Source organism: Camelus ferus, chromosome 14 (genome assembly GCF_009834535.1).
Source record: "Camelus ferus isolate YT-003-E chromosome 14, BCGSAC_Cfer_1.0, whole genome shotgun sequence".
Taxonomy (NCBI): Eukaryota; Metazoa; Chordata; class Mammalia; order Artiodactyla; family Camelidae; genus Camelus; species Camelus ferus.
In genome coordinates this window covers 55,193,511-55,206,628 of record NC_045709.1, presented here as the reverse complement: position 1 = coordinate 55,206,628, position 13,118 = coordinate 55,193,511, and the positions used below count along the sequence as shown (strand labels likewise).

At 32.4% G+C, this 13,118-nt stretch overlaps 1 non-coding gene across 1 annotated transcript; it reads left to right on the top strand.

The window, feature by feature from the left end:
* Positions 1-10,356: 10,356 nt before the first annotated feature.
* TRNAT-AGU lies at positions 10,357-10,428 on the top strand. Its single transcript has one exon. It is a non-coding gene; the product is annotated as a tRNA-Thr (tRNA).
* The last annotated feature ends 2,690 nt before the right edge of the window (positions 10,429-13,118 follow it).

Below are 13,118 nucleotides of genomic sequence, written 5' to 3'. Positions count from 1 at the left end.
AATAATTCCATTTTAGGTAATACATTTTAGGTAAGACATAGTTGAATGAACCATATATCACTAACTGGCTTTAGTCTTAAAGACACACACACAAGATTAGCACATTCTTAGATTTTGATTTGTAACTCAAAGTGGATAAGCACTCCAGAAGAGTTCAATATGGATATCATTAATTATCATGCCTTTAATTAGGCAAGAAATTTTTCATTTTAAAGTTGTCATTAAGCAGTCACTTTTAACTGTATATCTTTCCAAATACCACAGTACTTAGTGTCATGGTTAGAATTGCCTTGAAAGATGTGTAGCTGCCAGTACAAAGTTTTCTAAGAGTCACAGACTGTTTTCTGAACTTCAGGGTAAAAATCTGGGCCCACTCAATAAAACATGGATCTCTAAATTTATGGTTTTTTAATTCTTGTTTTACTTAATTGCTATGTTTTGTGCTTACATAGTATCAGTTATGTCTTTGCAAATTTTGCAGGTAAAAATTATCTGAAATGTTTGAAACTAACGGATATTTAACCAATTTCCAATTCTCTCACTTCTGAGGAAGAATCAAAAATAAAATATTTATCAAAAGGTAAAATATATGTTTATGTTTATTCTGCTTCTTTTTTCATTTGTATTTAGTTTTAGCATTCCATTCCACCTGCAGACAATGTGCACCACTTACGGACATCAGTGTGATATTCCATGATTGCCCACATTTTTTGACATAAAAAGTGTCATTTGTGTTTTACAACAGGTATCATTCAAAGTTTTCAATTTGGAGAAACCTAAAGCAAGTTATTTCATTTTCTGAGTCTTTTATTCTAATTTGAAAAACTACCAGAAACATTTTATCTTCTTATACTTTATAAATAAATTTAAAATGAAATGCTTTTTATAAATGAATTTCTCCCTGTGCCTGGAGATTGTTGAGCCTTAACAAATATTACCATCCTTTCCTCTTTGAGCTTTATTTGAAGTTTCTTCTTCACATTTCTATACATACTTCTAGTATTTCTACATACATCTTTGGGGATATATCTTTGATCAAGAATTTTATGATGAGAAACTAATCAAAAATTTTATGTTACTGGTGGAGATTTTTTTTCTAGGATTTTAATCTATGTTACTTGGAAGTAGACTCTGGATACATATCAACAAGTTGGCAAAAAGACAACATTCAGTGAGAAAATCTGCCCAACACTATAATAAAATAATAACACAAATAATAAACTTTATACTAAAACTCATTACTCAGACATTACTAACATTTTTAGCTTTGCTTTGTGCATGGCCAAGGCAGTTACAGAGAAGATAATTTGGGTGAGAGATAAAGTGGATGGTCAACATTCTTGAAAGAATAAAGTATATTAATTTACATCTAATTATCCTTACATGAATCCATGTGTGAATAATTTTTACTTTGCTTTGAATTTAAGAATACATATATGAATATGTATATACTATATATGTATGAATGAAATAGTTTCCATAGTACATAGACAGGTTACATAATTGGAATCATTTTATATTTTTAGTTTTTGTGTGGAAATATAAAGGTGCTTACAAAATAATTTGGGAATATCATTTTCAAAGGTCCATTTGAAAAAATTTAAAATCTACTAGAAAAGGAGATAATTCAAATTAGAGCTTCCCTGAAAACTCAGCAGGATTTTGGTTCAAGTGTCTTAAAATACCTGTCTAATATGAAACTTTTGCATGCTTGTGATAGAACAGTGTGTTTGCTCTAATAAGTCCAAGATGTGTTTTCCAAGATGTGTTTCTCAGAATGTACAATGTACAGAGTACAGTGTCAGCTAGCAAAATTTGTAGAGGCCATGCTGACACAAATGGTTTATCCAGGTAATAAGTAATCATTATGTCCAGGGTCCATATCCTATATGTTCACACAAAGACAAAATCTCAGACAAACCGTTTCAGTAGCAGCATGACAGTTTTGTGGTCTCTCCTAGAGATATATTCTTTTACTCTAAATATTGACTCTGAATAATGAGAATTGTTTTACTTCATTTCTTCATACCAATGTTGTTTTTTTCCTGTATAGTTACTGTAAACTAATGCCTCCAAATGGGGAAAAAAAAAAAAAGAAAAGTGATAGGAAGATGGGGTTAGTGATAAGATTGGCACTGGTTTGGGGAGATGGATGGACAATTACAATGACAAACATAGATTTTTCACATGTTCCACTTCTTCTAATTAATTAAGATGAGTAGTACAATGAAAATATAAATCTAGATGTATTTTGGAAATGTTTTCTGTTTTTTTTAATATAAAAATCAATGTAAACACAAATTGAAGAGAAGAAAACACTGTGCAAATCTAACTACCCTATTTAAAATTTTTTTCCTATATTACTTTTTATGGTAGATGTAATATTAATGTGTTTTTCACCTTCCTATACACATTTAATGTTACGTCAGGGTTTCTTTGTTTATGTAACTGCATTTATCATGATGGTTACAAAATATCCCATCAAGGGAATAATCAAAAGAATTGTTATTGTTTCAGACCTAGTATTTTCTCTTTGTCCTAACATTAATTAATTACTAATCATAGTGCCTGATGTGACATTAAGAATTTCTGTGTTTTAACTTAAGTGAGAATTATTTCCAATGATCCCTCATATTAAATAAGGTTACAGTGACAACAATATGCTTGTACTATTTTACATTTTCTGTATTATATTTTGAGGTTGAATTCCCAGAAGCAGAATTACCATGATAAAAGTTCTAAACGTGTCTTTTCTCTGAGTATATAGTGTATACTTATTGTACAAAACAGTTATAGCAAGTCCCACACACCAAGCAAGTCCTGCTGAGTTATAATACTGCTTTATATGAAAAGACTTCTTTCAGCATCTCTACTTTTTAACCCATATGTTTAGCAAGTTCAAAAGTAAAGTTCTATAACTCTGTGAACAATTCAGATCATATTTTCAATTAAATTACCTAAGTCACTGAAGGAAAGATACAATTTACTGAAACTGTTGTAAAATTAAATCCTTTTTGTGATTACTAACTTTTTTCAGAGATTGCACATTGAGTACCATCATGAACAAGCACTGTGCAGTATGCAGGTAACACTAAAACAAGTAACAAAGGCTGACCAGGTAATCATGTCTCTCTTGTGCTAAATCTCCTAATGCACTTCACTGTTTCATTCTCACCATAGCCATTTTGTTATGTGGATCTTCTCTAATAAAGAAACTTGGAATAAAAAATAAGTAACATGCTAAATATCACATAGCTAATAAATACAGGATCTAGAATCCAAGGCAGGGAATATATAATTTCACACCTCTATATTAATATGTAATTTAAACTATATGAAGTAGGTGAAAAACTAACATAATTTTTAATTTTTAATGCATTTACTAAGTCTACATGATTTAGAACATGATTATATCAAACGATCACATAAAGTATTAAGAGTATTTGGTTCTTATAATTAATAAATTTAGCATAAATATACAATTATAAATATTTATAAAAATTGCATTTAAAACAACTTTCTTTATATGTTGTTATATTTTATCTAAATTACAGGGAAACAAATGCTTGGCAATCATATTTTAGAGATGATAACTTTCTATTTTTATTATATAAGAATAAGAGTGATATTTCTATGCAGCAAATGGTCCAAGATCCCTAACAAGAAATATCAAAAGGGATAAAAGTATCTATTTGTGGTTTCAGACTCTGTTTCCTTTGAATTTATGTTATAATAAGTTGAAAATATTAACCACAAGCCTTTTTAGAAACTCTGTACTTACACATCACTTTTTCCTTCACCTTTGAAAGTGTTGCAACTAACATTTAAGAAAAAAACAGATATTTTAACAGAATTATATTTTTGCGAGTGCTTGATAAGAATGTGGTTTTCAACTGCCTTGTGAAATTTTAATATGGTTAGGAAGAATTTTGTTTTGTTTTTTTAAATAAGCCACATATCATATATTTTATTCTTTCATTACTGCATAATGCAAAGACCAAAATCCTGTTCTCTCTGCTATCAGTTAATAAAACATTTCCTGAATTATTTAACTTCCTTACAAATTCAAACCATTTTTATGTTTTTATCATTTTTCTGTCAACAGTCAAATTCCAAAGGGAAACACTATTTATGTTCATGTTTGCTTTTATTTAAAATTGTTTGATTTTAAAAGGTGTAGCATGAGCAGCACTGTTTGCTCGACTCTGGCTGTTATACGTTATTATGGGTTGACTTTGAGTAAATTGCCATCTTGTTTGCTTAGAAAAAGAAAGATAGAGCTAATTGAATGAAAACACCATACAAAGGATTACAACAGCCCATTTTCTTTATTTGAAATATGTCAACCCTGAAATATGAATTTAAAAGTACTATATGGAAAATATAGCAAAGATTAAAATAGCTCTGGAAGATATCTTTTGTTCAAAATATGGTAATTTACATGCAAGAAGTCATATTAATTTTCAGTGCCATGTATATTTTATAGCTCAGAAGACTATTATTGACAATATTCATAGAGGCATTTTTGTTGTTTTAAATTGTTGCTATGGCGTGTTCATGTTTTCTTTATATTAATCAGAAGCTTGCATAGTATATATGTTTACTATCAAATGTCCTCAGAGTTAATAAAGTAATCTTTTTCTACAGTAAATTAGGAAATATTTCTTAATGCTATAATTTCTCTTTTAAGATTTGTTAATTTTGTTCACAGAAATTTAAAAATAAGTGATAAAGTGATAAAAAAGATGTCTGGGATTTTTAAAAGATGTACAATACTGAGAAAAATAAGCAATATCTATAATGGTCTCTATACTATTATCCTTTTTCAGTCTATATAGCAAAATGTATCAATTTAAATGATATCCCACATTAATTGTTTTAAATAACTCATTTTTGGGGTGAATACTTACCTTGTTCTTTTAAATAAAAGGACATTTTAAGCTGATACTGTAGCTATTTTTCAAAATGAAGAATTTGAAGAAGCAATGAGTAATTTGCACTGCAAAATACTTCAAACTTTTATGGTTATTTTTTTCCCACCCACTGGGTTCTCTGTACTAGCTAAATGATCCCACCAACAAAGGAAACCACTGTTTATCTGAATTATACAAGCTTGAGATTCAACCCAAAAGTTGCCTGTTTGGTTTGTAGACACAGATTACGAATAAGCAGTGTTTCCCTAGACAAAAGTGGTTCCCTGAATGACATTTCTCCTCATCTTCCTCTGTCTCCTCCAGTACTCATCTTCTTTAGGGGGAATTTAATTTTTTTCCTCCCATTCTTTCTAGCCTTGATTTGGTGGAAAATTCTATTGGAATTTATTTTATTTGGAATTTATTGTTTTTAACCTGATAAATTTTTCTTTGTGTTTCTAAATGTTAGTGTTTGTAATAGATTATTATATCATTTGAAACCATGACATATTTGCCCTAATCTGTATTTGCATTGAACCCTTTCCTACTCCTTGCATAAATCAAGGTAAACTGTAAGGAGGAGTACTTGGAGACTGGAGACTCCTTCATCGCTGTCCCCCATACCCCACCCTCAGGTACTTAGAGGCATTCGTACTGCCGTTGGGCATCTCTAGTTTCCAGGAGAGTTGTAGGACAGAAATCAGAATGTACTATGGGAGGCCCTCAAAACAGAAACTTGACCGTAATGAAGACCCTCCCACGTCATGTCTTATCATATGCTCTCTCCTCTCACACACTTTCTGCTTTAAATAACATGTTAGGTACAGACAGAGCCCGTGCAGAGCATTAAAAAAAGATTTTGATCTTCAGGGTTTATAATAATGAGTAAGAAAGCCCAATGTTTCTTTGAAACATATTCTGTAAACTAGAGGCATATTCTTGGGCACCCCTGGTCAAATTCCTCCTTAGAGATGTAAAGTATTCTAACACTCACTGTACAACCAGAAACAGATGAGATTAACCCAAGCACAGCATGTGAAAATCTGTGTACACAGATCTCCCAATTGACAAATTTCACATATTGCAATAAACTAATATATTTTTCAATGTTCCTATGAACAGTCCCCCTGCCCAGAAATTTGATCTACTGAAGAAGGAAGCAGGGTCTGCTGTTCTAGCCTCTCAGTGCCTCCTGTCACAGAATACCATCCTGAACAAAAGTCTATACAGAGGGTTACTGACTTGTGTGGCCATACAGCTGGTAAGACAGACATTAAATTCAAATCTGCCTGACTCAAGCTTTAAGGGTTTAATTACTGTCTTTGGATGAATGGTCAAATGGATGCGCTGAAGGATAATCAGATGACTATATGTTAGTGTATAGACTATGTACACATCTAAGTATACACGCTCTGAACATTTGGGTGTATAAATGGGCTTATAGATATACAGCATGTTTATGTATTTATATATTTGGGGCATAAGGTAATACCATAATGAATAATTTTTGAAGCCATAAATTAGATTTAAGATATTTGAAGTCTGGTGTTTTAATTTCCATTCATATTACTGAAGTCTAATACCATGAGTAGATGAGATGGTAGAGAGAATGTGAGCAAATAATTGTTTAATTGAAATGTTTAAGCTCTTCTCATTATAGGGGCTTGTGACCTCCCTAAAGGCAGGATGAAGTTTTAGCATTCTTTCTGACTCTAATGCACAGCACAGTCAACGGCATATAACAGGAAATTAGAGGATATTTGGACTCGCATATAATGGTGATTGTATTGTCTATTGAAACACGTTGGAACAAATTCTACAAGCCAACTAGTAATTTTGAACTGAATATTCTAAAGGGAATACCAATTAATAGTTTACTTTTATAGGCTATATAAAAATGTGAGCAGAAAGTGAGTTCATACAATCCTCCACTTGCCAAGGATTTTGGTGAGTACGGAAGTATTTCTATGAGAAAAGCCAATAAATTTAATGTAATGCCAGTCTTTTCCTGACTGCTTAATTCACATTTCCTTTAAATATTTATTGTTTAATTCAAATATTTATTGGTATAAGTGAGAAACTAAGTTTTAGATGATGAAACTACATTTAATGACACTATTTTTACAATCTTGGTGTCAGGCAGTTAACATCACAGTTCATATTAAATTATGTGAAACAAAAGATTTCTCATTTCCAGGGATTGTTCTCGAATAACTGAAATGGTCAATATGACTTTGGTAATTCTCCAATAGTTTTTAAAGACTATTCAACTATAGGATTGTGTGAATATATATGGTCTCAAATGCCTATTTTATCATTTGGTGATCATGAATTAATGCATTTTATAGTCATCCATTCCAAAGGTTATTACTGAACATACTGACTATAGAAATCTTTTCAAGGCAAGATTGTTATAGACTTATTTTAAAAAGATATTCTAGCAACTGACAAAGGTCATAGTTGCATTTAAAAACAAAACTAAACAAACAAAAAAAGAGATAGACAATATTGCTAATTATCAGAGAAATGCAAATCAAAACAATGAGGTATCACCTCCTACCAGTCAGAATGGCCATCATTAAAAAGTCCACAAATGATAAATGCTGGAGACGGTGTGGTGAAAAGGGAACCCTCCTACACTGTTGGTGGGAATGTAGTTTGGTGCATCCAATATTGAAAACAGTATGAAGATGTCTCAAAAACTAAAAATAGACTTACCATATGATCCAGTAATCCTACTCCCGGGCATACATCTGGAGAAAATTCCAATTTGAAAAGATCCATGCACCCCAGTGTTCACAGCAGCACTATACACAATAGCTAAGACATGGAAACAAACTAAATGTCCATAGACAGATGACTGGATAAAGAAGCTGTGGTATATTTATACAATGGAAATAAGCCATAAAATAAGAAGAAAATAATGACATTTGCAGCAACATGGATGGCCCTGGAGAATGTCATTCTAAGTGAAGTAAGTCAAAAAGAGAAAGCAAAATGCAATATGATATCACTCATATATGGACTCTAAACAAGAAGAAAGAAGACACTAATGAACTTATCTACAAAACAGAAACAGACTCACAAACATAGTAAACAATCTTATGGTTACAGGGGAGAAGGGGTGGGAAGGGATAAATTAGGAGTTTGAGATTTGCAAATATTAACTACTATATATAAAATAGATGAACAACAAGTTTCTTCTGTATAGCACAGGGAACTATATTCAATATTTTGTAGTAACCTATAATGAGAAACAATATGAAAACGAATATATGTATGTATATGTATGACTGAAACATTACGTTGTACACCAGAACATTATAAACTGACTATACTTTGTTTTAATTTTTTTAAACTTATCTTATTTTTTTTATTTTTTAAGGGGGGAAGTAGTTAGGTTTACTTACTTATTTTTAGAGGAGGTACTGGGGGTTGAACCTAGGACCTTGTGCATGCTAAGCACATGCTGTACCAATTGAGCTATACCCTCCCCAAATACTGACTATACTTCAATAAAACAAACAAACAAACAAGAAACCGAAGAACTAGAATAAGGAAAAGGAGAGCAACCTGCAATCATGCAGAAGACAGATACATCAGACTGCACTGTCATATTTCAGCTCCAGATCAACTAGGCTGCAGGAAATCACCATAAATGGCTGACATGTTTCGGTTAAAGCAAATGTTTGCACATGACAATGGCTGGGAAGTAACAGCTCACTGTGTACATGTACAGCCCAACTTTTATTCACAGCATTGTCATAATTATATTAGAATTACCGTGATATTCTTAAAGAAGGAAATATTACATCTTAAATTGGAGTTCAAAGATTTATTTAGATAGTATACATTGAAGTAATGAGATGAAGAAGAAAACATGCTTACAACAAAGGGGGTTACTTTTTTCAGCTTAATTTTACAAGATAAACATTTGTTTAGTTAAGCATTTTCATAATGAAATATGTTTTAAAGATTTGGGTATTTTATGAAGAAGTGTTTTCCTCCTTGAATATTGTGGGCCCAGATAGAGGCAACAAATAGAAAGATTAGCAGTGTCAGTAAAATTCTACAGTGTCAGCACATAGAAAAGGTTCTGATATCCAGCTTGCATGAGAGTTCTACAAATGTGTATTTCTTTGAATACTGAGCTTCTCTGAGAGAAGTTTGTGAGGGGATTTACGTTCATTTTTAAAGATCTCCTTTAAAAAGAGAGAGAGAGATTGTTGAAGACTATAAATGTCTTTATTGGAATTATGCTCTTACTCTCATTTATTTTAACAAGATTTGTAATGCATTCTGGCCTTTGATCTCCTCATTTGAAACACTGCCTGTTGTTCCATTATTTCTCCCCTCCATTTGTAGATAACAATACATCAGAACCTTTTTCTTGCAACAGAAACAATGCCCTTTATTTGAGAAAGGACATTGTTTTGACAGATAAAGGAGGCATTTGATAAATTGAAACAGGTTCTGAATTATTTTGAGGGAAATGTGTGCTACAACCGTCTGCTGATTTTCCACTGAAGTCGTGCTTAACTTTCTTGTCTGTTTGTGATTTATTGAGCTACAGAAAAGGTTAGGAAAATTTCATGCCTCTTCTCCTATAATTTGTAAGTGAATCAAACAGCATTTGTTAATGTTTATGATACTTAAAAGGCAAAATTACTCCTAAACACTTGTTCACAATAGATAGTGTAGTGACAACTAAAACAAAAGGGAACAGCAAGCAGATTATTACTTCTCCATTAGTAAATTACATGCTGAAAAAAAATGGAACACTGAGGTAAAACTATCATCCCAGACCAGTCATCTGAAATAGTATGGAATTTCAAATTAGATCTCATGTTAATAATTTATTCTTGGAATTATTTAGATATAGCAAACTATGAGAAAAACACTAAATGCCACCAGGAGTGACCTCTCAGATAAATTTTAAGAGCTTTGAAGAAAAATTAGATTAATAGTTTATATTCCTTTTTTACTTAAGGAGTTTCTACCTCTCAGAATTTTTCCTTTAATAATAATGTTAATAACATTGAATAATAAGAAGAATATTAAAGACTCCTCTTGAAAGGATAATTGTAGTCAAAGACAAACAACTTCCCAATGAAAAAATTATTTAAAGTGCGCAACATTCCACAGCTCACAAAATTGTATAGCTCAGTATAACTGTATGCTCACGAACTTTACTATAAAGCATTCCAAACGTAAATGTCTATATTTTGAAAAATTATTTTTGAAACTAGTTATCCATTCAGTCTTTGAGTTAATGACAGAATTATCATACACATTCATCAGATGAAAACACTGAGGGTTAAAGAAATAAAGGTCATAGAGTCCTGCTGAGGTTCTGTGCTGACAGACTCCTGATCTTCCTTCTTTCAGAGGACACAGTGCCAGGAGCTTCAGCCTAAACCTTAAGAATTAGGTGCTCTAGAGGGAGGGGATAGCTCAGTGGTAGAGCACATGCCTAGTATGCATGAGGTCCTGGGTTCAATCCCCAGTACCTCCATTAAAGAAAAAAATTAAATAAGTAAACGTAATTACCTCCCTTCTGCCAATAAAAATAAAAATAAAAATAAAAATAAAATAATAATAATAATAATAATAATAATAATAATACTCTCTAAATGGAGACTCCATAAGAATTGTTAAATACTTGATATGCAAAGAACATCATTGTTTATATATTTAGGTCAAAAACAAATAAACAACACGTAGCACGCTAATTGTTCTGGCTCATGGAACAATATTATGGATTTTAGATCTACTCTTCCCTTTCTGATTAGATATTTTTTTGGCAAGAAGCCTATAATTAATACACAAAAATATCAAACACTTAATTTATTTAGTTATGTGAAACCTCAAAGTATACCCTACTTTTCAAGAAATAAGTAGGCTAAGTTTACAAATAGTCCTATAAGAAGAAATATTTCCTAGAAACTTGTACTTTAAGATAAAGCTGAGGAATTAGAGAATAAGTTAATTGCTGTGATAAGATCTCTCCAATGTGTATATCCAAAATGTGTATTTTTAAAATTCCTAATCCAATATACAACAGCATTCCCATGGAGTGTACTTAGTAACAGAAAGAAAGAAGGTGATATTTCCTACTGCTTCTTATGTCTTATCATTTTCTCTCCATTTCTCTTATCAGAGCATATCTTTATGTCTTCTTTCTCTCCCCCTCTCTCTTTCTCCCTCCTTCCCTCCCTCCAACACACACACACACACACACACACACATGCTTCTGAAAATCCCATAGGCATAGATTGACTGAAGTAATTTATCCCAAAGATCTAGGCATGACTAAATTGTTGTTTATTTTCATATTATTTTTGAACCACTGCTAAATAATGTAACTTAGTTTATAATGAATACATGTGTGATCCAAATAGGCAGTCATCAGGGGTATTAGCACTGGTTCTTAGGTTCCCTTTTCTTAACCCCAACAAAACTCCTGTATGATACAGAAGGGCAGGAAGCTGGGTGAGAGTAGGTTATTCAGTCAATGGATGAATATTTATTGAGCCCTGACATGTATCAGACATACTTCTAGATACTGAGAATTCAACAGTGGTCTAAAGACTAAAAACTTGCCCTCATAGAGCTTAATTCTGAGCTTTGAACAGATAAAATCTCTCCATTTCCCCCTTCCTTCCTTCCTTCTTCTCTTCTTCCTTTTCACTCCTCTCCTCTCTTGTTTTATTTATTCACTTACGTATTTATACAAACAGCCACTCAATAAGTACTTGCCAGGCACTGTGAAAGACACTAAGTTAAGAAATAGTACCAGTGAAGGTAACTAGCAGTCTTTTAAGTACAGATGTCACAGATAGGATCTACTTCCTTTTCATTTTATAGGTTAAAATGTAATCTCTCTTTCACACCTGCCACCTCTTTATCCGGGGCCAAATCGAAATTCATCTGACCAGCTTCATCTAAAACTGCATGTTGTGAAGCAGGAGTAGACGTTATCATGGAATATATTTCTGATAAAATTAAATAAAATTTGAATAAGTGCACACATACACACACACCCACACACATCCCTCTACTGAATTTTTGACCCAAAATAATGTGCTACATATTATTACTCCTCCATTAGTTTCTTTATGTTTTAATTCGTGCTCCCATTTTACTGAACTGCTAATGCATCAGTTAATTTTTGTTTCTTTAAAGTAGATGAATTAAAGACTCAATCTTATTTTAATATTCTACTACTGTACCAAAACTGCTGTCCTTTACAGAAACATAGATGTGTCTATATTAACATCTATGCTGCCAGAGAACACAGGCTCTTCCTTCCTCTCCGTAATTCAGTGGAAACTCTTGCTCCAACTGTCCCTAATCCTTCTAAGCACATCTAGCAATTTATATTTTCATAAGCCAGTAGAATTTTTTTCCTCCATGTATTTATTCCCTTTACCTAAAACGCCTCTAACCCTTGGTTTCTCGGTCTTGGTACCATGGATAGTTCAGGACAGATAATTCGTTCTATTGGGAGTGGAGGTAAATGGAGCTGTTTAGCAGCATCCCTGGCCTCTACCCAGTGGATGAGAGTAGTAATTTGACAATTAAAAATGTCGCCAGACAATGCCAAGTATCTTCTGAAATGCCAGATTCGCAGCTGGTTGAGAATCACTGTTTTAATCCATCCCGGGCTGCCTGGGCAACTACTCATTCTTTAAGATGCACCGTAAGTACAAATTCTTTGAAGCACTTTCTGGTCTTCCAATTACAGATGAAGATTCCAGGCTTTGGGCTTCCAATGTAAAAATTTTTGCTTTCCCTTACTTCACTTATATATTTAAACTGTACCCTAAGCTAGATTACAAGTTTCTCAAGATAACGCATATTTTCTTTTTTAGTTTAGCATCCCCAAGCCTGTTAGCTAGTAAATGTTCATTGCTCAAATTCATGAATGAGACCAGTAAAAAAGAATGAATGGGATTTAAAGATGTAGATTGATAGGAATAAACAATGCTGTAAACAATGTTTATCTAAGTCCGTGAGTGCCTGGATATACTATTTTTAGACAACAAATGAGATAAGGCTTTGAAAACTGTAAAGTTCTCTACAAAAGAAAGCAATTAGTACAATGCACCTACCAATGTCCCTTCCTGGACTGTTTGTTATGGAACCAAAAATATTCAACCAACTTTTAATTGTGTTTTGTCGGAAGAAAAGGTTTCCGATCTC